This window comes from Marmota marmota, unplaced genomic scaffold (genome assembly GCF_001458135.2).
Source record: "Marmota marmota marmota unplaced genomic scaffold, marMar, whole genome shotgun sequence".
NCBI classification, from domain to species: Eukaryota; Metazoa; Chordata; class Mammalia; order Rodentia; family Sciuridae; genus Marmota; species Marmota marmota.
Genome location: NW_026000225.1, coordinates 711,517 through 736,365, shown reverse-complemented (window position 1 = coordinate 736,365; position 24,849 = coordinate 711,517). Strand labels below are relative to the sequence as shown.

Sequence of the window (24,849 nt, the reverse complement as noted above, 5' to 3'; positions counted from 1 at the left end):
ATGTCAATGTAATGACCACCATCAGTTGTTTCCCTTCTAAGAAGGAGGTCAGACTCTCTCATTCCAGCACGCCAGGAAAACATCAACCCAAGTAAAAGATTTGTCAGTGCTTTTCATTATATGTGTGCATTGGGAAAGCAAATTTCATTTCAAATTTAACTCAGTAGTAAGTAACCCACAAATCAACCTTCTGGCACATTTATGATAACTCTGTAGTGAATTTAGAGAGTTCATTTCTATAAATAGAATTTGGTCCACTTATGACCTGGAGATTTTCGATAGGAAATCCTGTCGTAGCAAAAGACCACCAGACCATTCACTGATTGGGTCAATAACTTAGCAAATATTTTTGAAGTGACCCAGCACGTGGTAAGTTGTAAGCTACTTAGTAGAAAATGAAATCATTAAGTTGCATTCCCTGTCCCTAAAGTGCACAAGTAATTTTTCTTAATGTTTAAACACAAAAAAATATTATGATATCAGAAAGAGATCCCCTGATTCTTGGGCCCTTCAAAATGCAGAAAAGGGTGATGATGGCTCCTCACAGGGATGAAAATCTGTTGCTGAGCTGTTTGAGCAGTGGCTGGGGAAGTGGAACTGGGTGACTGAGCACCAACGTGGAGTTGCTGTACCTCCATACATGATGCAAATAGAGATGCAGATCCTAGACCAAGCACCTAATGCTCAAAGAATCTGAGTTAGGAAGCAGGAAAAGAAAGCAGGCTCAGGATGGGGAAGGGATGTCATAAATGAACAGGATATTGACATTAGTGCAGCAATAGCTGCTTTGTTGTAAGACAGGTCAGAGAAGCTTTGACTTCAAAGTTCTTACCCATAGGAAATTACTTTCTTCACTCATAAATTTATATTTTCTGGGTCTTCTTTGAAAATATCTCATTACTTATGTATGAGGATTAAATCCTGTAACACCTGATAGGCTATCTCATTGCTATTAAGTGAAGGAAGAAACCAGCAATGAAGATTACATTAAGAATAAATGGCATTTGTGATCAAAGTATGATGATTAGAGACATTTATCTGTCCAACTTCTGTTGAAAATCACTTTAATTATTCTTTCTCCCTTCATGCTTATAACACTTTGTCTGGTGTCATTTAAGGAATTGATAGTAAATGATTACCTTCAATAAGATGGTGTATGGATAAAAGTAAGATGGAATGTTGGATTTTCTTAGCAAGAACTGCTTTCTTGTTCTACACTAGATTTTTTTTTTTACTGTGTGCAGGTGGTTTGTCTTTTAACCTTGAAGTAAAATTATTCCTGTATCTTTTGATTAAAATATCTCATCCTGTGCTCACGATGGATGTTCAATAATTAATATCTATCTTGTCTCAGCTATTTAATTATGGTGAAGACCAACATACAATTTGAATGACTAAAGTCAATGAATATCATGAATATCATTCCAATATGTTCTCTGCTAATTGTGAATAATTTCCCCATTCCCATGAAAGGATGTAACAGGTTGTCACACTGAGCCTACTTTAGGATAATTTTGGGAAATTGCTTTCTTCTTTCAAAGTGATACTCTTTTCCTGTACACACCTGCTAGGTAATTGTCAGGTTTTTTTTTTTTTTATTTCCCTCCACAGAGAAAAAAACATCACTTTGTCTCCTTTCCCAGAGAAGTCCCAGGCAAGGATCACTGGACAGTGAGATGTGTAAATGACAAATATCAGAATCTTATCTTTGAGAAGTTAAGATGATAGGGCCTGATATAGAAATATAAATGGTGTCACTGAGTAGGTTAGAGGAGACGGAGACTGGCAAGGACAGACTGGGCCTGTTTAGGTTGAGGGCAAAGCATGCCTAAAGATAAAGCACTTGCTTCAGTGGACTCTGCATTTATAAAAATGTGAGAAATTAAAAACTTAAAGTGTTAATAGATCTTCCAGAACATATTTCTATATAGTTTTGTTCATCCTGATTTCTTCAGCTTCTTTAGCTCCTAATGCAAAATATTTTAAGTATTCTGGAATACTGTAGCTGTGCTGACACATTAGCTATCCATTTGAACCTTTTGGAGGAGAGACAGGGAATAAGTAGTTTCATTATTATCATTTTTAGTCAGAGATGTATGTCATTTTAAATAGCACATGTGTGGCCTGTGGGAGTCAGAGGGAGCCTGGGATGAGAAAGAAGAGAGGACCCCTTTTCTCTTGGCCACCAGGTACTTCTGTAGGGGAGCTGACCATGGGGAGTAAAGGTAGAACTTGGAAGGGGCTAAGAAGCCCTTCTGCTGCTTCCCTCACTATCTTCCATATCCCTAGTTGCTAGAATAGTTTTTAGAGTCAAGGGATAACTATTTTTAAGTTCAGAACCAATGTAGTCTAATAAATCATGTCTTTATTCTCTATCCTTAAATATATTGGTGTGAAAAGAGAGTTGGAGGTGGGAGAAATACATTCTCAGGTCATGCAGAATCATGCATGTGGAATAATTTCACAAGACAGCTCTAACTCAAATTCTAAAGTCCAATTTAGAGCTTTTCTTTTTCTTATGTATTTTTCACTTTAAAATCGTTTCTCCTACTAGTAGTGCTCAAAGAAGATGAATTGCCTCTGTTACCTTTAGATTTAGACTTTAGATGTAGTTGTGATTTCTTGGCATGTTCCTCCTTTGCTAGAGACTTAATACTTTGAGAACAATTCAATTCAATTCTGTGTCTATGTAAGTGTTAGATATTACAAGAATATAGCACCAGCTAAGAGTGTGACTCAGGCTTTCCAGAAGCCTATAGTCTAATTGAAGGACTAAGTTAACAGATAAAATAATTATAGGACATTTAAAGCCTAATACATGAGAGTGATTTTATATAATAGTCAAGGAATTGAAATAGGGGAGAAATTAATGCAGGTATGTATAGTGAGAGAAAGATGCTAGGTTGAGATTAACCTGACTTGGGGAAAAAGTATGAATTTGTTTGTGGGGAGAGTGAGTTTAAAAAGCCTGGGAGCATCTAGAAGGAGATGCCAAGGGGAATTTAGGTTTATAGGGTCTGGAGTTTAGAACATAGATGGGAGCCAGTGATAAAGATTTGGGAATCATCAATCCAAGGAGATACTCAGGTGGATGATAGGGGAGTGAATGAAGAGATCATTTAGCAAGAATGTGTAGGATGAGAACACAAGAAATAAAAAGTTATATTCAGATTCACATGTACCTACACACATGCATGGGATGGGGTAGTCGGTGCCTTTCTTCTTAATGATGCATGTCATATTTTTCTTCTAAGTAGGAAAACAGGATAGATTAGTGTTCCAGAAGTCAAGGAAGAAAAACATTTCAAGAAGGAGGGTGAAAAAATAAGTGGTTCTTGCCAGGAAGGGTTAAGCAGAGAAAAGACTGAAAAACAAACAAACCAAACCAAACCAAATAGATGGTTGGTGAATTAGGACATGGTTGTTCATTTTTGCCAGGGAAGTTTAGCTGACATTTTGAGACCATGATGATCATCACAGCTGGGGTGGGAAAGGAGGGAGGGAATCCCTTACCGGTATTTTCTCTGTGTGAGGAAGGGTGACCAGAAACCCCAGAGATGATAACAGTGAAAAGGGTGGGTGACAGGTAGCTAGATGTGATGCAAAGAGGAAGGGGCTGCGCAGGAGGACTCAAATAGTCATACACTCTGAAAACAAATAGCACATGGAATTCCATAAAAACCAAGTTCTTTTTTTGGATGTGGACATATACTGTGAAAAGTGCTGCCCTCTACAATTTCTCCTTGGTCCCTTCTAATCTCTCCAATTCTGAGGAATCATCAATAGTCATTGCTGATAGAGTAACTGAGAGGATACTCAAAGGGCCTGCTTGTCTCCAGCTTGGAGATTTAAAAAAAAGTACAGATAGATACTGGCAAGAACTTTGTAAGTTAAGTTTTAAACTTTCTGCTTTCCAAGTTATGGTACTTTATCCAAATAGGAATGTTCTAGAGGTAGTTGGAAGACAAAACTGATGTGCAGATACAAGACAGGTCTTAAAATGGAGATTTGGGAGTTCTTTAAATAGATAGATCAGAATTGAAGCAGGGAGAGTAGGTACAGAGAGAAAGGGACAGAGAGAAAGAGTAGCACTAGGTAGGCATTGCATGAGCGAGAGTTCAATCAGAGAAGAAAAGCCTGTCCATCTACCTGTGCCTGGCTCTCTTTCTCTCTCTGATGCAGGTGCATGCACATACACACGCACAGACATAGATTTCTAATAGCAATTTGACCAATATTGTGGGAGATAACTAGGATCTCTCTTAAGACTATTGTCTTTGCATCCCATACTGGAGCTTGAAGGCTATAGGAGATGCTGTTGGAAGAGGTGTATAAAGCGGGGAAGAGTGAGGGCAAGCTAGATCTCATGAACAGGAGCTAGCATCTCTGGGGATGGACTGAACACATTAGTTCTCATCACCTTCGGCCTTAGGGAAGTGACGGTTCTGTAGGAGGACTTGGTGCTTATTGTGTGTATGCTGTAAGTATAGACCTTCTGAGAGTAAAGACACAAAACCAAAAATGTCCAGGAAGGGAAATCTTACGATACAGGCAGCCTACCCACTTGAATACACTATAATACCAACACAGTATGCTACTAATGGTGCTTGAAAGACCAAAGCATTAAGTCTTCTTGTCCCTCACTGAAAAGAACAGGGGTGGGTACAGTGGTGGGAGCTTCTGGTTCCAGCTACTTGGGTGGCTGAGACAAGAGGATCACTTGAGTCCAGGAGTTGTCTCTAAAACAAATACATAAACAAAGATACAAAATAAACAAATCAAAGATACAGTGACTGGAGGTGTTTTGTATTTTCTCAAAAATGAATTTAGTTTTTCATTCAGTCATGAATGACATTCTGAACCTCTTGGGTTTTGGTACATACAAAAACTTACAAATGAAAGACCAACTCCTGTTTAAATGGAATGGTGTATCCTTGATGAAAATATTACAACATCACATGTGTAGATAATTAATATCCTCCTAGAATGAATTATGCCCAGGATACTAAGGAATTAAAAACCTAACCTGGAGAATGCATGGTTTTATCTGCATACTGAGATTACTTTGAAGTGAAAAATGCAATGATCTGTTTTCTCAAAAAGAGCATTGATGAGTGAAAAAGGAGAGGTTTTCTGCTGTTGCTATGGCATGGGGAATTACTGCAGAGCTTTCATTGAAAATGGACCCTCTTTCATGGGAAGGAGTATTATTTATATAATTTGTTCTGGATAAGCAGTTGTGATAAAATGTCCAATTTCCCTTGGTAAAATTGTCTATTTACTTTCAATATGTATATTTAAAGTTTGACAGGATTATGAAAGATCATTCTAAAGAAAATAGCCTAGTCACTCTGTGAAGGGAAACTGGTTAGGTGACACACATGTCAACAATATCAGGAAGCCATCTACTGCAGTTGGCATGAGGCAGGAGTTAGTTGGAGAGTGAGACAGACCTCAGGAACAGAAAGGTACAAAACAGACAACTGACATCAAGTTTTTTCTCCAGCTTCAATAAATCTTCTGAAGTTTCTGCCTGGGAAAGATGATCACATAAGTTTGGTGTCAAAGGGGCTATAGAATCAATTTCCAGGTTGTTTATTCTTTTCTATTAATGCTCTTTGGAAGATATTTGATATAATTTTGTGTGTGTGTGTGTCTGCGCGCGCGCACGCTTGCACCTTACAATCTGCATCTACAACTCATATTAGTGTAGATATCCAGCAAGCATTTCAATCTAAACATGGTAAAAAGAGAATATCTGATTTCCCTCCACCAACCTTCCCTTTTCTCTAAATAATATCACCATTTATCCAGTTGCTTAAGGTAAAAGTCTAGATTTTAACCTTGGTTCCTGTCTTGCATTTCCACTTCTACTGTCAGCCGGTCCTGTGATTCAACCTCTACAAATCTCAGATCTGTCCCCTGTTCTACATTTCCACTTCCAGCCCCTTATTCTAAGCCACTTGTCTATTTTTAACAGATTTTCTACAACAGATTCCTGACTGGTTCCTGTGGGTACTGGTCTTTTTATGTTCCATTCCTCACCCAGCACTCAGAGCATTTAAAAATATAATCCAGATTATCTTCTACGCTGCATAAATCTGCTGAAGATTTTCTTTCCACTGGACTCAGAAGAGTATCTAAATTCTTTCTTTTTAATTTTTTTTTAGTTGTCATGGACCTTTATTTTATTTATTTATATGTGGTGCTGAGAATCGAACCCAGTGCCTCACACATGCTAGGAAAGTGCTCTACCACTGAGCCCCACAACCCCAGCCAAAAGAGTATCTAAATTCTTTTGTGGCTCCAGGGTCTGTGTGATCTGAAATCTACTTAACTCTCCTATCTTGGTTCAGACCAACCTCCATCCCACCCATCCCAACATGTCCTGGGCATACTGGCTTATCTTCTTTCCAGTTTTCTGGCATATTTTTTTTTTCCTACCTGAGATAGAATTTCCTGCAGTAGGCAAAATCTCTTCCTAATGTGCTCTCCTCTCCCCAGTCCCATTATTATATGTCTGGCTCCTTCTTGTCAACCAGATATCAGTTTCAGTGTTACCCAGTATTCTCTGTCACATAATCCCACTTTACATCTCTACCTAGCATTTAACTCTCTCCATGATATTTCTATCATCTATCATCTATCTCTCCTTTTACATATATGAGGATTCTCAAATCCATATTTCCACCTAAATCAAATCCTTATATTTTACAAATACAATTAGGGCATGGCTTTTGTGGGTCTTGTTCACTGTTGTGTCTCAGGTGCATAGATGGGAACAGCAAGCACACAGAAGGCAGGCACTGCCTTCTAGTATTGGAGACATTTGGAGACAGGTAATGCAGAACAAGACAGAAAAGAAAGTGCTAATGGGAACACAAAAAAGGAGCATCCAGCCTGGTCTGTGAGAAACCTTGCTTGAAGAGTGGTACTCAAGTTGCAGAAGAATGAGTAGATGTGTAGGAAAGTGAAAAGGCTGGCCCAAGACTATTAGTTAAGGCTGATTTATATTTTTAGAAGTGACACTGCATGATGTCTTCAGGGACTCCAAGTCTTTAAAATACTGCTAGAAAAGAGGCTGGAATGCAGAAGGAGGAGAGAAATCGGCCTGAGATGTCAGCAGGAGGAAGGAACTAGAGTAGGAAATACTAAATGTCATTTGAAAAAGTAGTTATTGTACAGGGGTGGAATCACATCGAGGTCACTGTAGTGCAGTAGACTGAAAGTTGGTTTTAAGAAGAAAAGGTCAAGAAACAGAAGTGAGTAAGAGATTAATAAGGTAGTTCAGTCAGGAGATGATGTACCTGTGAACCACGAGGCAGGTTGTGGGACTCGGTAGAGTAAGGGACAAGAGTCATCTAAGACATTAACAACCCTGTGAACTGGAGAAAGGAATGAAAACAAGTTGTGTAGCTCCAGATTTCAGACTTGAGAACCAGATGGATGATGGTGGAGGTATAGCTTGAACGAAGGAGGAAAAACTAATTCCAAAGAAAGAGTAAAGTCATGGGTCCAATTTTATTCATGTTAAGTTTGAGAATGCTGTGGATTATTAGGAAAGGTGGGGCAATATTTACTGTAAGAATTGGAGGGGGGCTAGGTTTGGTGGTACATGCCTGTAATCTCAGTAGCTCAGGAGGCTGAGGCAGTAGGATTGTGAGTTCAAAGCCAGCCTCAGCAAACTAGTAAGGACCCAAGCAGCTTAATGAGACCCTGTCTCAAAATAAAATATATAAAGGGCTAGGGATGTGGCTCAGTGATTAAGAGCCTCTTAGTTCAGTCCCTGATTAAAAAAAAAAAAAAGAATTGGAGGGGGCATGAAGTTGATTAATGTAGAAATACAGATTTGAGAATCCTGGTATAGTGGCAGTTAAACCCAACGGGAGTACTAATGAATCAAAAGAGGATGTAGAATAAGAAGAGAGGCAAGCAAGACTGAAACCCTAAAAAATAACAGAATTCAAATATGACATGAAGAAGATCAAAAAGGAATTTTTTATTCAAGTGGAAAAGTCATGTGGCTAGTACTTCAGAAGATTGGGCAGATTTTAAGAGAGAGGGAATCATATACTGGAGAGAAATCTGGTAAGATAAAGTCTGAAATATCATCTTCACGGACTACAGTGGGCTATTTATAAGGCAGTTTGTGGAGTGGTCTGATTCGAGACAGATTGTCAAGGTACATTGAAGGATAAATAGACTGGGAGACCACCTGCCTGCCAAAAGGAGGAGGAACACACACTGGGATGGGGAATGGGGAGGAGGTAAGGGAGGATGGGGAATGGGGAGGAGGGAAGGGAGGATGGAGACCATGAGCTGCAGAGGATCAGCCTTACCAGTGAAGAAGGAGAGATCTGCCAAAAGTGGAGGGAAGAGACAAGAGACAGCAGAGCTTTGGTGAAGAATGTGGGCTCTGACATCACCACCACCAGTTGTCACCACAGCTCCTTAGTTGTGTGACATTGGAAAAGCAACTTAACCTCTTAGAGTGTCAGCTTCTTTGTCTGCTAAGTAGGGATCTCAGTACCTACCTCGTGGGGTGATGAGGACTAAATAAGATTATTCCCATAAATCTGAGGTCATTGTTTATCCTTGGAAATCTCTTAACAAATGTGAGCTGATACTTTTTTGTTGTTGTTGTTGTAAATCATGATGATGTGAAGAATATCTGAGACTGTGGTGATCAACAAGATGAGAAAATGCTATTGGTGACCTAAGTGAGGTAAATAAGCAAGTGGCCTGAGGCAGAAGGACATTCCCCCAAAGATTTTGTTTGATTTCAATATACTTATTATTATTTAACACTTTCAGGTATATTCTTTTCACTATTATATTTTCAGCACCTAGATTACTTTATTGAGTTAAATTTTGTTTGTTTCTCTAAAGAGAAACAGTGATGGGTTTGTTTTAAAGGACAATGTTGGGTTCATCATTACCAAAACTAGAAGCAAAAGTTGGCAGTAATTTTGAAGATGATGGTTTGACTGAAGTTGTAGTTCCCTGCCTCTTACACAAATACAAATTCCTTTAAGTGAAAAAAAAAGTCCTTAGGGATAACCTTATCTTATATCACATCCCATTGTGTCTATAAAAACCAAAAAGGGACAAAATACTAAGACTGAACTTTAATGGTCTCTCTCCATATATACCTATATTTTATTTTCATAGAATCGATAGTGCTGGTATCCTTAAGGGACACAAGTAGCCATTGGAAATGCTCTTCTTAATTTTTTTTTTTTTACCCTTAAGAGTCCTCATCTAAAACTGTTATTAACAAGGACTCTGTCATTGGATGTGATAACTGAATGAAATGAGGTTTATAAAGTACTTAGTGTACTTCTTGGCACATAATGAATAATTAGTGTTTATTTCTATCCTTTCCTTCATTAGCTAACACTCTTTGGCTTGGGAAGAGATTCATGTGGAGACTATAATGTAGAGGGAATTATGTTAGATTGAAATTCAGGGGCCATGAATTCTCATACTGTCTATGTCCCTCATTATCTATGAAACCTCAGGCAATTCACTTAATATCATCTATGAAATGCAGAGTAATAATTTTCCTTCTGCAGTGAAATTATTGTTAAAGATAAAATGACATCAGGCATGAATGCCATACACATGCAAAATGCCATTATTTTGGTTGTAAAATATATATTCTTATCCTGTGCGGAGAGTCACCATGACTTTAAATACTTTCTTAAGCCTTTTCAGTTCCCAAAACTGATGGCACAGAAACTCATCAGCTACCTTAAGACACAACATGCCTCCTTTTTACTTCTAAAACACCAGAATTTTCAAATGTCCTCTTTATTAGCCATCTAGAGCTGTGGAAAAAATTACACCAAAACTAAAATAGCTTAAAGCAACAAATCTTTACTATCTCACAGTTTCTGGGAATCACAAATGATGTCTAGTTGTGGTCTGGGGATGTAGTCAGCTTACAAGCTGGACTGGGGCTGAAGGATCTGCATCCAAAACATCACACTCACATGGCTATTGGCAGGAGGCTTCTGTTCCTTACCAAGGGCCATTGGTGGTCTTTCCTCATGAGAAGGCAGCCAGTCTCTTCCAAAGTAAGAAATGCAGGAGAAAGAGCAAGGAGACATGCACAGTTACTTTACTGACAAACACCATTGATTCTATTTTCATCTACTTGTCTGAATCAAGCTATGTTCTGCCACACAATAAAGGGGATAGGAGGATACTAGTCTCCACCCCTTGAAGGGAAGCATGTGAAATAATTTGATGTGATTTTTTTTAATACCAACACACTTCTCTATAGTCAAAATCAAAGAGTGGTCACCTGTGGCCCCCTTGGTCATCAGCAGAGTTTGTGGCTGCCTGTGTCGGCGGCATGATTAACACAGGAAGACTCATCTTTCTGCTGTAGGGCCATTTTCACCTATTTTTCTCAGGTTCTCCCAATAAAATTTATTTATGTGTATTTATAAATTTTAATATTCTGTCTCCTTTAAAATATAATGTCTCTGGCAAGAGTGGACACAATGTTTGCTGCAGGTAGGAATTCAGTAACTATTAATTGAATTTATGAAAGTATCTCTGATGGAAATGATTTAAGTGCTTTCCAGAAAACATGTTTTAGTATGAGGAATAGGGAGATAATGGAGGGAGAAGACTAAGTGGGAAGAGGAGGGAGAGTTAGTCATGCAGATCATGATTTGCTACTGTCTGCTTCACAGGTGGACTAAAATCTCTGAAAAGTGGCAGCAGCACCTTGATTAGTGGCGAGATCACAAAAGGATGGGGAGTACATTGGGGAAATTTCTTCTCAGAGCCTGAAAGAGAATAGCTCTCTACTAAAAACTGGAGTTGGGAGTGCTACCCAAACAGCAAATGGGTTCTGCAAGAGTGAGAAGGTTATTATGAGAAACCTTTCCAAGTAGATTTTAATTTGGATAAATACCAAGTTGTCATTCATCTCAGACATTTAAAATGCATTAGGTGCCATTACAGCCCTGGCTGCAGATTCAGCCAGCGTTTATTGAGCAGCAATTGTGTGTGAGAGATCATTCTTATGGCCTGTACATTTATGATCTCATTCAATCCTCACAAACACCATATGAGAAGTTTTAATATCATTTCCCTTTTATAGGAAATTAGTGCTCTGGGAGGTTAAGTTCATTGTTCAAAGTCGCACAGCAAGCAAAGAAAAAAACTGGGATTTGAATCTAAGTTTTTAAACTCTATTATATACTACATCTTTCCCATTTTTCTGAAAATGGGAAATTGCAAATGCACATACATCACAGATGCATCATCTTAAAATGACGGTATCTCCCTAGTTGAAAAACTGGTATAGGTAAGCTATCAGTCTTTCTCATTCCATAAAGTAACTTGCTGTTGACAACACAGTTTACTATAGTAACATTTAAAATGGGAGCCATGATTTCCTTTGAGTCCCTTTTGCAAATTCAGATCTGTTCTACTTAGGATGTGGTTGTACGTTCCTTACCAGAAACTGCTCACCTTTCTTGAATATTGATGCATTTTCTACTGCATAAAACTTAACCACAGAACCAAATAACAATCAAACACAAAAAGTATCGAATTCTGAATGCTTGATTTATAATACATAATTTATAATTATGCCTTAAAAGTCCTAATGAGACAGTTTGGTATCTTTCTCACAGTCCTTTCATTAACCAGCCAGAAGTTTCTATTTTCCATTCTTCCTTTAAGGAAAGAATGTGCTTTTTCTTTCCCTCTGGAGTTTCTTTAATTTCAATCTTTGGCCAGAGGCTTTTGTGCCATTCATTCATGTTTCCATTCAGTCATGAACGGTCATTCACTCATTCAGTAAACATTGGTTGACTCTTTCAACATATTTTTGCTGAGTATTTACTATATGCTAAGTGTTTTCCTGGTTGCTGATGAACCATTTTTGGTTGTGGGCCAGTCACTGTGCTCAGTTCTGTGGATGCAGAGATGCTATATAAGACACCGTCACTGTGATAAGTAAATGCAGTATGACAGGAAGTGTAATGACACTTCATGTAGGCTACAGTGGAGACGTGAAAATTTGCATCTCTCATATTCATAGTCCTGTTGTATAGTTATCATATATATACTATGCTGTTGTTACATATGATGTATTATTTTACTTTGGAGTCATAAGTTACCTTGTAGAGGAGTAATGTGCCAACTAAAGGGTAGGCTTTTAGAGATTGTCTAATTAGTATGTGACTGGGTTAGGGAAAAATATCTGTGAAAGAAAATGTAGAAGGATATGGAAGAAACTGGGAGAGCTGTCAGATTGCAAGTCTAGCCCTGAGTGAAGGAAAAAGAGAAGAAAGGTTGTGTGCGACCAGCTCAGACGACTGTGTGATCTTAGACAGTGGGGGTCATTGGATGATGGAGCCAAAGTTTCTTCATATGAATCCCCTGTCTTCCAGGAAAGGGCCTGCCTTAACATCCCTGCTTTACTTGATCAATTGTCTAGAAGCATCCTGGGAGAAGCAGTCACAACTCAGAAGTTGGGACCCTTCATTCACTCTTCTCCCTAGAGGTTCAGGTCTGACAGGCACATTCTTTGGGCTACCAAAGGCTCAATAGGCCAGTTCTGCAGGCTGAAAGGGAAAATTAACAAATGATCTACTTAAACCAGTTTGGTGCATTGTGGGAGAACTGCAGGCTCATTGTGTCTGCAGTATAAGGGGCATTTGGGTGGGAAAACAAGATGGCAAAAGGGGAGGGTATTAGGAAACAATACCAAAGAGATGCAACTAAATTCAGACTTTAATATGCAAATCTAGTGAATTTGAGCACTGAGAGGAAATTGAGGAGTTCTAAGTAGGAAAGAGACTTAATCAGGTTTCTTTTTTCCCTTCCAAATCAATCAGCAGACCAATTAGAAGATATGACAAGAAACAGAGAAGAATTAGAATAGTGTTTTCTGAACAAGAGCATTAAACGTCAAAATGCAAATGTTCAGAAAGGTAATTGAAAAGCATAAATGACATCACATTATTAGTGATGCCGGGTGAGGAGTCCCTGATTCCCAGGTCTCTGGCTTGGGTTCTAGACAGCAGACATTCCCTAAGCTAATCATTGCATAAAGAGACACAAATTTGGAGAAAAAGTAAGTTTTGGACAGTGGCATTGCACAGTTTTACCCAACATTCAGCAGATAGCTCAGTGCTTGAGATGCAGACAAGGGTACTATGATCCTGCCTTTCTCTGGTGGTATTTTTAATCATCCCAAAAGAGTCAGCTAGTAACCTCAAATCTCATAAATGGAGAGTATAAGCAACTTACTTCTCTTGCAGTTCTGTATCTTTTTTGGCCTTTATCTAGTTAGCAGAAGCATCCCTCCACCATGAATAAAAATAAAGAAAGAAAATACAATGACTGCAACATCATGAGAGTCCAAAAAAAGTTTGTCACCAAACAGACAAAGTGCTCCCTGCCTTTGTCTTTCCGCTTGTCTTTTGGGGAAAATTCTTTCTTGCCCTCTCTAAACATATGTGAGAAGTGAACTACTCAAGCCTGTCAAAGTATCCTTATCTCTAGGCTGATGATGGATGGTAAAGCATTATCTGACGTCCTTGACCCAGACAAGCAGAAGTCACTCACAGAAACCATCAGATTCTCTATCAAACAGCATGCTTTGGTTTTAAAACTTCATTTCTATTATTTAAGTTTCCTAATACTAATTCAGGCAACATAAAAATTCTCAGTCAAAATTTTATGTGTAAATCATATAGTCTTTCCTGATATGGTGGCACACACCTGTAATCCCAGTGGTTTGGGAGGCTAAGGCAAGAGGATCCTGAGTTCAAAGCCAGCCTCAGCAAAAGCAAGGCGCTAAGCAACTCAGTGAGATCCTGTCTCTAAATAAAATGCAAAATAGGAAATAAGGCTGGGGATGTGGCTCAGTAGTTGAGTGCCCCTGAGTTTAATCCCTGGTACAAAAAAAAAAAAAAAATCACATGTCTTGGTAGAAAGGGGAAGGAAAAGGAAATAGTGTTGGTTGTGCTTCTCTGAAGAATGTGAAGAGGAGTTCAAATGAGCATTTTGAAATCACCTACCTGTGTGAAGAGATGCCTTGTGTGCTTCACATCATTTTTCCTCTTCCCCCTTTTCTTTCTCTTCCTTCTTCATCATCCTCTTCCTTTAATGCACTAAATCCTTAATGATCAAGCCACTTATTGGTTCCAAATGAATTAAAAGCTTTCCATCTTGGTCAGATTTCAAGTCTAAGCCTGTACAATGGTCAAAAGAGTCCTCCACACACTTAAACATTCCTCCCTCTAGGTATCACATTGCCCACCAACCAGCTTCTTGCTCTCTCCCAGGCTCCAGCCACACGGACTCCCTGTTATCTCTTGAAGACCCCGTCAGCAAGCTCTGCCTCAATGCTGTGCACTTCTGATAAGTCAGACTGCTTCTTCCCTGACAACCACAGGCCAATGGCAATCTCCACGCCAGGCCTTCCTGGGCCACCCTATTTCAATTTGCAACTCCTAATCCCATGTCCTCCTCACCCCCTGCTCTGCTTGATTTTTCCTGCTCTGCTTGATTTTTCTTTAAAGTCCTTATCTTCTGATGTATCATACAATTTTCTTATTTTTATTCATCACCAATCTGTTCATACAAAAATATGAGACATGGGTTTCTGTCATTTGGATTTCCTGCTGTGTCCCCAGAATATTACAATCGTGCCTGGCTCTAAATATGTGTAAGGGTCAGATATTAAGATCTCCATTCACAGGTGAGAGGTCAGGGCTGAGAAAACATAAGCAAATTTCCCAAGTCACATGATTAGAAAATGGAAAGGTTCAAAGTCCTACCTGGATCTGTCTGGCCCCATCATGCTATGATTTCTTCTATTTTCATATAGCCAGTTAAATGCTTTCATGCAATCAGCAGGAGGGTTCCTTGCAGGGAGTTGCTGCTTTCTAGACTCTGAATTTTAGATCATGGAGTCAGGCTGTGAGGGACTTGTGGGAAAAGCCAAGAAGAGAAAGAAATAGCATCAACAAAAGAGCAGCTGGGGCTCCTATGCCAACCCCTAGTGGCTCACAAGATCACTGAAAACCTTCTGGATGCCCAGACTGAGTCGCACACAGACAAACTGTGGGAAAACCAGTGACACACACAAGCCAGCCAAGGGTTCCATTTAGATTGCACACACAGATGTCTAATTGGAGTTTGCGGTTTATTAACATAAGCTGCTTAGCCATTCCGAAATGGGAGCTAATCAAAATATTGCAAATGATGCACCTTGAAAAATGTCAGTCTTTATCATGATTACACTTCCATATTTTCCCCATTTGTTATGTGTGTGTTAATTCCTTTTAAAAATTATCCTCTACGGAGACCAGCCTCTGGTGGCAGGATGTTTGTGAGTCTGTGCTCAGAGGATCTGGCAGGAGCAGTATTGAGCCATATTTCCATGCAGTTTTATGTGCTGCACCTAACCTACATTTCTGTAGCAATTGGTTAGGAACAGAGCGATTTCCTGGCAATTGCAGCTCACACAGAGCCTTGGAGAGCCCTGCTCTCTTCCCTTTCTTTGCCAGTCACCGGGGAGTAAAGGTCATCAGAGGGAAGCAGATAATTATGCTGTCTCAGGAATCAGTGTTTTTCTCTGTGGACTCCTGGAATGTAATTCATTTCTTCAGTCTTTCTTCTTGAGTATTAACAAAGTCAACAAAAAAGGATTTTCATCCCCACTAGGACTTCCCAGCACTGAATGAGAAGCAGTCAGCATGAATTTTATTCGGACTGTCTGTTTTTCAGTCCTTCATTTTCCATAATCAATTTCTTTTTTGTATTAACTGAAAAGTGAATACGCGGAGTTTGAGAATTGATGGAACCTAATACTTAGAATCCCACTCGATCACATTCAGAAATGAGCTCAGATGTGCTTCTCCATAGAGCCCAAATTTATGTAAGAGGTACATTGGAAGATAATTCTTTTTCCTTGTTAAAGTGATTCATTCCATGGTTTCTTTAAATATGTCAGCCAGTGCTTTAAATTGATTTCCACAAAATGGAGTCATTTTTTTCTTTTTTTCCTAGGGCTGATCATATATAGTATAGGTAACATACATGTAGATTTTTTTTTCCTTGTATTGCCTTTTCCCTTACCTGTGCCTGTGTTCCTGCTGCTACCCTACCCCACTTACCTTTGTGAGGTTGCAAAGGAGGTCATTTTGCAAGGCCCATGTCCACCTGGGTGAATCAGTACATTGTTCTGTGATCAGAACAGCTCTGAAGAGATGGTATTTGAATAGTCTTCTTTTTCACCAGATTTTAGTTATGAGATATCAGCATTTCAGAGGACTTGTGGGGCCAGGGCAAACTTTTCCTTGCACATGCCCCTCCTGCTTGGTACACTCCATGATCACACTCCTCCTCCTATTCAGTGCCTGTCTTAATTGCTGGAGCTGCCATAACAAACACCTTCAAGCTGAGTGGCATTAATGACAGGAATTTATTGTCTCACATTTCAGGCTAGAAAACCAAGATGCTCAAGGTGACAAAAGGGTTTTGTGCCCTCTGAAGGTGCTAGGGCAGGACCTGCTCCAGCACTGTCTCTTAGCTTCTGGTAGCTGCTTGGCTTGTGCCAGCAGAGCTCCAGTCTTCACGTGGCATTCTCTAAGGACAACAGTCATGTTGGATTAGAGGCCAACTCTTCCAGGATGACCTCATCTTAACTCATTGTATCTACAACGACTCTATCTCCAAATAAGGTCACATTCTGAGGTAATGGGGCTAGGACATCAACAAATGAATTTAGGAAGGGGCACAGTTCAACCTACAACACTATTTGTTGTCTATTGTTGCTTACCCCAAAACTTAGTGACTTGAAAGAACATTTATTGTCTCATGTTTCCTGTGATTTAAGAATCCAGGAATATCTTAACATGGCTAACCACTCTTGAATTTCTCATAAGACTTCAACCATGGCTATAGCCTTCTTAAGTCTCAATTAGGGACAGATTTGCTTCCAAACTCACTCAAATGATTTCTGGTAGGATTTGGTTCCTGGTAAGTTGTTGGAACAACTAGTAAACTACTGGCCAGGGGCATCTTTGGGCATGGGAAGCTCACAACAAATAGCAACAAGCAGCCATCAGGGCAAATAGAGAGAGAGAGAGAGAGAGAGAGAGAGAGAGAGAGAAGGATGTGCATACCATATACACATCACAGTCCAAGTGTTGGAAACATTCCAAAGGACAGGATTACACCAGGACATGGAATCCAGGATTCAGAGATCTTAGAAGTCATTTCAGAAGGTAAACCTGCCTTGGTTGGTGGGAGTCAGCCATCCTTCCTCAAAAAAGCTGGTGAAACTCCCCAGTAGTTTATTGTCTGACTTCCAACAGTAGAACTTCAGGAGTTGACTGACCTCTTTTCCTTTCATGCCATCTCTGCTTTTATCAGTCTAAAATGGCAGTGTTTCTGTTGATGTCATTGTCTCAAATACTTTGTGAGATCTTTGGAATCTTATTTGGGTTTACTTTACCAGAAAAGAAGTCATATCCACAAATCACTCTAAGAAAAGCCCTTTGGAACCTTTGGGGTCCTACTGAGAAGGACCCTTATATCTTATTCTACTATACTCACAGTTTTCCTTGTTATGATGTGAGATGTTATGATGAAGAGAGGTGAGTAACATAGGCATTGTGATGTAAAGTTAGGCTACTTTGTAAGAATTACATGAATAAAAGCACTGCAATACTGCAACAGCTGATCTGATGTGTAAGACAGTTGTTAAGTGACCATTGGGAGGGTATAGTATACACTGTACCATGGAAATGCAAGTCAGGAATGAATAATGTCCCAGATAGGATTGATGGAATGGTGCAGGATTTCATCATTATGCTTACCAGATTTAAAATTATGAATTATTAATTTCTCAAATTTTCCATTTAATATTTTCAGACCATGTTTGACTACAGGTAACTGAAATTGTAGAAAATAAAAGTGTGGATAAAATACACTAGGAAGCCAATTCTTAAATTTTAGCATTTTTCTTCTTTCTGGAAGGGTTGAGAATTTTCTAAGTGATCAATCTTGGTTCTCTTTTGTTTAACAGTTCTTCCTTTAAAGCATCATTCCTAAAACTTACTATAACCAGCATGAAAAAAATCAGATAACACCTGTCACACTTTGAAAATCTCCTCAGCTCACTAAGCTCATTAGTGCTGGTTAGGGCAGAGTTACAAAGCAGAAAATTTATTCAAGCAGCCCCTCCCACAATATCTGAACCTTCTCTGTGATGCCTCTCTGTTCTTCTGTGCCCTGCCCACTCCACCACTGGTTTCATTGATCTTTACAGTTCCCATCTGCCTAGGCCAAAGTGTCCAGCACCTCCAATCTGACAAATGTCTTGTTCTCAATAGCTCAAATATATTTGATTCCTTGGAAACTTGGAAGTCCATGATGACAGAGATTCATCATGTAAACAAATCATTGATAATGTCTTATTTGGCTAATGTGTTATCTCATTATCTTATTTTAATTAAAGTTATATATTAAATTCATATGATAATACAAAGTTAAAATTCTAGATTTCCATCTGGATAGCTTTACTTATCACTAATTTTCCCACTAACAGAGGACTTTCATTAGCTCCTTTATACTTCACAAATGTCCTATACAGTAGATATCTAATCCCCAATTTAGAAGTTAGAGGACTGAGGCTCAGAGAGGTGAAGGAATTTTCTGTGAATTACAGGACTCAGGTAGTATCCAGTGACACCCCACAGCAGTGTACCTCACTTTGCATCATGGGGCAATTGGGAAGATACCTTTATGAGGAGTGGGAGATCATGGTGAGTTTTTAGTAAGATGATTCCTACTCATGGATGAGTTGTTCCCACATCATTTAGTTAGTCTTATGCAGATACTATTGATATTGCTGTCCTCTGTAGTATGTACTTTGTTTTACTTTGATCCACACCTGGATGCCCTGGAGATTGTCATACTGACCGCAGCCACTAAGAGCCTTTCCGTGCTCACACGTTGGTTTTCTCTAGCCTCTTTTTTGGCCTGTCAGCACATTTATAAGAGAATTTGGCTGTGTTGGCAAAATGTGCTGACAGCTTTCAGTAGTGAATATGGACATCTGCTGAAAGGTTTGGCTGTGTTTGTAGTGGGTGCTGGTTAGCACATAAACTCTGAGTCTGAAGGAAAAAAAGAAAAGAAAGCTGGTTATAGAATTCTCTCTTTCTGCAGATTTGGCATTTTGAAGTTTGTTGTTATTTAGATGAGACTCACAAAAAAAACTGCTAATCTTAGAATGGAAAGACAAACAAGGTTGAATCTATTTCCGGTGCAGTCCTTTGGGCAGACCATAGGATTTTAGCATGTTGGAGGTGAAGAAGATCTAGAGAATGGGTTTGTCCTTTTATTCATTGAATAGATGAGGAATCAGGCTCAGGAGATGAAATGACACTTGAAATGTGTCCATTCTGTGGCAAATCCTAGCATAGATTTTAACTTAATGATCTTTGTATATTCATTCATTGCATCACATAATGTTTGGGGGGGGTTGATGATAATATAATTGTTGTCAAATAATTTCTTGTTAAAACTGTATTATACATTATTACTATTTTATCTACTAGCCTGCCAGCTAGAGTCTATCTCAACCTCTCAGGGGCCTACATGTGAGTAGACTATCATGTTTCCTCCATCACCCTCCTGCCACCTTCATCTCTGTTGTAGCTTGGAACCTCCCTCTGCAGGGAGGGCTGCACCCCATTCTCTTGTAGGTCCCACTCTTCTCAAATATATACCTCACAAAGTGTGTGGGTTGTTTTATTCCAGTCTTCACCACTTTCCGTTCCTCTGACCTCCCCACCTACCACACCAACACAAGCTTTTACCAACTCAGGCCTTCATCCCATTCTGCCTGAGGGCCAGGTTTGGGCAGCAGCCTTTCACTTCCAGAGTTGCTGACCTGAGCATATTAATAGTTGATTGACATTGGCCTTCAGGTTTTTAAACAACATGTACCCCAGGCAGTCTGCTTGTGAGCTAAAGGGGAGGAAGACAGTATATCAAGAGTTCTGACATTTTCTCTTCATCTGCTGCCTAGGCTGATAGGTACTAAAATGTTCAAGATAGAGGTATAGATTCTTTGAACACAGTAGTGGTCCATCTCTCTAAAAAAAATTATCCTTCATGTTTCTTCCTTTTGTTTTCTGCTTGGGAGAAAATTAATGGACTTTACATAGCTGTAGATTTATTAAAACTATGAACTATGATTTACCCTTAAAATATATCTGAAATCAGATACTTTTGATGATTCTGGACCAACATTGTCCAAAAAAAATGTTCTGTGATCACTCTATATAATAAAGAACAACTAGACACCTGTGGCTGTTAATACTAGATATGTGACTAGTGACAGCAGCGAAATGAATTTGTATCTGTGTTAAATTTAAATTCTTTGTATTTAAATAGCCACATGTGGCCATTGGATACATAGTGGGAAGTATAGCCTAGATCATTTCAGCTTCCCTTTATTGGAGAGGTTAGTATGATATACTTATCAGTATTAGTCTACCTCCAACCTCCACCATCTTTATGCCACTTTCCATTGTTTCTATCATGATCCTTTACTTCGCCTGGAACAGGTAGAACCAGAACTGCTCTTGTTTTCTGGAAAGCATCACTTTTTGTCATCTCTCTCTCTCTTTTTTTTTCTCTCTCTCTCTTACTTTCTCTTCCTCTTTGTTTCTCTTTCTCTCTCTCTTTTTCTCTTCCTCTTTCTTTCTCTTCCTCTCTCTATTTCTCTTTTTCTCTCTGTCTCACTGTCTGTCTCTCTGTGCCAATGATGCAAGACTCATTAATCAACTTAACCTAAAACTGAGATCAATGTAGAATGTGAAAATAAATAAAAGGCAACATTTGTTTTTTCACTCTATGTACCAGCTATATAATACTTCTGTATATTAACTCACTTCTTATATTAGCTCTTCTGTCACTGCAGCCCTGTGAAATATATGCATATGATATAATAATATCTATTTTATGGATCAGGAAACTAAGGCGGAGGACACAGGTTAGTATTTGCTAGAAGTATTTGATGGTAAAACTTACTCTCTGACAACACTGCAACGCCTCTTCTCTGCAGAGAAATTCCTGGGATACCACTTTGAACCCTCTCAGTGGTTGCCTTATAAGAATTGGGCTCTGTAAATTAAAAAGCGAACAGATAAGTTTTCTAATGCAGTAATGCAACACAGTCTTGATGCTAATGAATCAGTGTTAGTACAGATCCTACAAGTTAAGGGCTCAGCCTTCAAGGAGACCACCCACACTTCAGATATCAGCTACAAGCTCTGAGAGCTCTGAGCTCACCTGTCCTTCTGACAAACTGCCTACAATTTTGGGAGTTTCCACTACTACTTTAAGCTCAATAATTCACTGGAAAGAATCACAAATTTCAGGAAAAAGCTACACTTTTCATTATAACTTTATTATAATGGAAACAAATCAGCCAAATGAGGAAGTGTGGAGAACAAGGTCTTAGAGAGACCCCAGCATGGAGCTTCTGTGCTTTGTCTTTATGGAATCAGGACACACTGCCCTCCCAACACTCTGATATATTCATTGACCAGGGAGTTCAACTGAATTCTGGTGTCCAGAGTTTTCGTTGTGGTTTCATTATTTATGTAAGATTGCTTGACTCATTGGCTATGTGATCTTAATCTCCAGCCCTTCTCTTCAGCTGGTATCATATGGCCTCATCCCTCAACTCCTGGTTGATCTTAACAGCATAGCTAGCCTCCTCCTGAAACTAGGGATTCATCAAGAGTCATTTCATTAGCATAAATTCCAAGGTCTACCATGAATAGCAAAGATAATTCTGTAATTCGAGAAATTCCAATGGTAAAAGATCTCCATCTCAGAGTCTGAGATAAAAGCTGGGCAAACTCTTCATTACACATACAGAAAATTTTCTTTCAAATGATTAAGAGGAAGGTTAAGGACATAAGCATGTCTAATTTTTTAGTGGTTCTTGGACACATTCAAATCCATTATTTCATTTTATCCTAATGACCCTCCTATGAGGAAAATATCATTGATGTATTTGTTTTATAGATGGGTAAAAGAGGTTTAATGATGACATTATATAGGAACATCCAAATATTGGATGTTGGCTGTTGGATGTTAATAATTGATGTGGAGTTTAGATCTGTTAATTACAAGTCTTTGGCATATATAAGAATAGTCAAAGGGCTAATAATAGAGATAGGGATGCTCTAAATACTAATTTTTCTTATCTGAAAATGCAGAATAGGAATGGGCATTCCCAGGATAGGATAGTAAAGGAGAAATGTGAAGATTTGGGAGTTAGTCTTCTTCCTAATTTGGCAACTGACTCCTTTCCTGGTTTTCATGTGTTTATTTAGGAAAAGGTTATGTATCACTTGTAGTGCTTGTTATAAGCATTGAAACTACAGAAAGAAAGAGACACAGTTCCCAGGCTTATTTGATGGGAGCAAAGACCTTAAACAACATATTGTAATATGAGATGGTTAATGAAATAATCAAGGAAAGCACTTAGGACAGGCACCCAACTAGGAAAAAGGGTGGTGGATAAGTGCAGTACAGAAAGTTTGGAAGAGAGAATGCAGAAACTGAAGCTTAGAAATAAATAGGAATTAACCAGGCTTCCTGTTCCATAGGTGAATGGAAAGGGGAGCTGGGCTCTTTGGACTTCAGTCTAGGAGACTAATGCATACTAATGATGCCTCCAAGGCTAGCACTCTGCAGGTTTCTGTTCTGTTTGCATTTGCCTACTGTGGCTAAAGTCTGCAAAGGAGGCATGGAGTCACCCCAGAACAGGGGATTGGGGCATGAAGCTGCAGACCTCAGGAATAGCAAGAATATATATGTCTTAGGGGCTCCTTCAAGTTTTTTCATCTGTGAAATGATGATGTCGGGCTTTCTTAGACAATCCCTGGGGTCCCTTCTGACTCTAACATTTCATTATTTTGAGGTTTTATGAAAAATGTTTTGCGGAGCAAATGAATAGTGTAAACAAGATTATAAAGAGAATATTTGCCTTCTTAAGGGACTAAACTGTTCTGAAGTACATCAGGAGCATTCATTTGCATAAAAACAACGCAAATTCTATATAAGCAGAGGAGGCTTATTTTCTTAGGTGTTTTGGTAAGTTAATTACAAATCGTTCTTATCAATTTTGCTAGTCTATGTCTATTAAGAAGTAAGCTGCATTCATTTTAAATACCCTGTACTTTTGAACGTTCATCATTTCTGTCTATAATACCTGACTTTTCTCTGAATTAGCCCAATTATCTTCAAGTATATCTTTATCCCTTAGGTTATAGTATATAGGATTTGTTTGTTCAAGAACTTACATAGATTCATCTTGTGCTTATTAGAAATCAGAGATGTCAGCTTATCCCATCCCACCTTCAGTTCATCTTGAACTGACATAGGACTACATGTTAAGGGTGAAAGCCAGGCCTTCACTTTAAACGCTCAATGCCTTATGTTCTTTCTGCATCTTTCTCCCCTTATGCATTTGAGTGTGTCTTCCTCCTACCCTGCCCCTATATCAATTAAATTACATAGAATTACACTAAAAACTAATACTTTGCCAAAAATTATTTGTTTAGACAACTATTTAAGATTTGTGTATTGTTCAGAGAGCACTGTACACAGTACAACACCACCTGCCTGGCTTCACTCTCTCTCTGTCTCATTCCCTGCTCTCACCGTCTTTTTCTTTTCTTCTTGTTCCCCAAACCCTTCAATCTCCTGACATACAACCTTCCTGGAAACAAAGAACACCAGACCCCTTGTCTTTAACCCAGAAATTTAGTGATTACTTCCTGCAGCTTTTGGCTATTGAGGTTTTGTTCTCCATTCACAAGTGTCTACTGAAAATATCCCAAGTACATTTTGTGGTGTCAAGGTGAATTCAGAAAAGGATATGTGGAAGAGGCATGCTTCCACACAGAATGAGAGGATGTGGGCAAGGGAAGGGAGCAGAGGTGAGTTTCCAGACAGAAAGAACAGTTTGTGCAAACTGAAGCAGTACAGGAGAACATGGCAGGTTTAGGAACCTCAAGCAATTCCCTGGAATCATAGAGATGTAGGGTAATCCTGAAAGGTTCACTTACAATAGATGGCACTAGAGAAAAAGGCAGCAATCACATCATCAATGACCTTTGTGTAATGTGCAAAGATATTTTATTTTCTCCAGGAGGTGTTGGGTTGCTGGCATAGCACTGAACCTCTAGTATGATGGTTGCAAAGATGCCAGATAAAAGACTAGTACAAATGTCAAGAGCCTGGAATAAGGTATGGGTCACTGGATGCAGAGGAAATAGCATATTCAAAAGTCAAAGCAGAAGTCAATAGATTTGTGATTGATTGGTTATAGACCAAAGAAGAAAAAGAAACCAGTCTAGGCAAAATCTAAATTTCTGCCTTTAAGATAGGGAATACAGGGGTAGGAGGAGGAGTACAGAATAGAAAGTAGAAGATATAATTTCACTTGGTTTATCATTGGTACTATTTTGGTAAATTGAGCAAAGGTGTTAAGTTCTTGGTGTCATTCACTTTCTTTCTTTTTTTTTTAAATTTATTTATTTATTTATTTATTTATTTATTTTTTATTGGTTGTTCAAAACATTACACAGCTCATGACATATCATCTTCCATACATTTGATTCAAGTGGGTTATGAACTCCCATTTTTTACCCCAAATACAAGTTGCAGAATCACATTGGTTACACATCCACATTTTTACATAATACCATATTAATGACTGTTGTATTCTGCTACCTTTCCTATCCCCTACTATCCCCCCTCCCCTTCCCTCTC

At 38.9% G+C, this 24,849-nt stretch overlaps 1 protein-coding gene and 1 long non-coding RNA gene across 6 annotated transcripts in view; one reads left to right on the top strand and one right to left on the bottom strand.

Annotated features, from left to right (window-relative positions):
• Zmat4 (zinc finger matrin-type 4) overlaps positions 1-24,849 on the top strand; it is a 137,977-nt gene that overhangs the window by 105,056 nt on the left and 8,072 nt on the right. The gene's annotated exons all lie outside the window — the stretch shown is intronic.
• Positions 1-24,849, bottom strand: part of LOC125613269 — a 39,399-nt gene that overhangs the window by 6,583 nt on the left and 7,967 nt on the right. For 2 of the 3 annotated variants that reach the window (XR_007343777.1, XR_007343778.1), the window contains 3 exons: positions 21,088-21,180; positions 18,941-19,163; positions 16,121-16,242 (listed from right to left, as the gene is read on the bottom strand). This is a non-coding gene — a long non-coding RNA (uncharacterized LOC125613269). Of the gene's footprint in view, positions 1-16,120; positions 16,243-18,940; positions 19,164-21,087; positions 21,181-24,849 lie in introns of those variants that run through there. The other variant, XR_007343779.1, reaches the window with a different exon arrangement.